The following is a 737-nucleotide window of genomic DNA, read 5'->3' as shown; positions in this document are numbered from 1 at the left end:
AAATATACATGTGTTTTACATCACATGTCCATGTGTTTTACATCACATGTCCATGTGTTTTATATCAAATATACATGTGTTTTACATCACATGTCCATGTGTTTTACATCACATATGCATGTGTTTTACATCAAATATACATGTGTTTTACATCACATGTCCATGTGTTTTACAACACATGTCCATGAGTTTTAAATCACATATCCATGTGTTTTACATCATATATCCATGTGTTTTACATTACACATACATGTGTTTTACATCACATATCCATGTGTTTTACAACACATATCCATGTGTTTTACATTACACATACATGTGTTTTACATCACATGTCCATGTGTTTTACATCACATGTCCATGTGTTTTACATCACATGTCCATGTGTATTACATCACATATCCATGTGTTTTACATCACATGTCCATGTGTTTTAATCACATGTCCATGTGTTTTACATCACATGTCCATGTGTTTTACATCACATATCCATGTGTTTTACATCAAATATACATGTGTTTTACATCACATGTCCATGTGTATTACATCACATGTCCATGTGTTTTACATCACATATCCATGTGTTTTACATCACATATCCATGTGTTTTACATCACATGTCCATGTGTTTTACATCACATATCCATGTGTTTTACATCACATATCCATGTTTTTTACATCACATGTCCATGTGTTTTACATCACATATCCATGTGTTTTACATCACATTGTTGAGG

This window comes from Austrofundulus limnaeus, unplaced genomic scaffold (assembly GCF_001266775.1).
Source record: "Austrofundulus limnaeus strain Quisiro unplaced genomic scaffold, Austrofundulus_limnaeus-1.0 Scaffold644, whole genome shotgun sequence".
Lineage (NCBI taxonomy): Eukaryota > Metazoa > Chordata > Actinopteri > Cyprinodontiformes > Rivulidae > Austrofundulus > Austrofundulus limnaeus.
The sequence above is the reverse complement of the archived record's forward strand: the minus strand, read 5'-3'. Positions refer to the sequence as shown.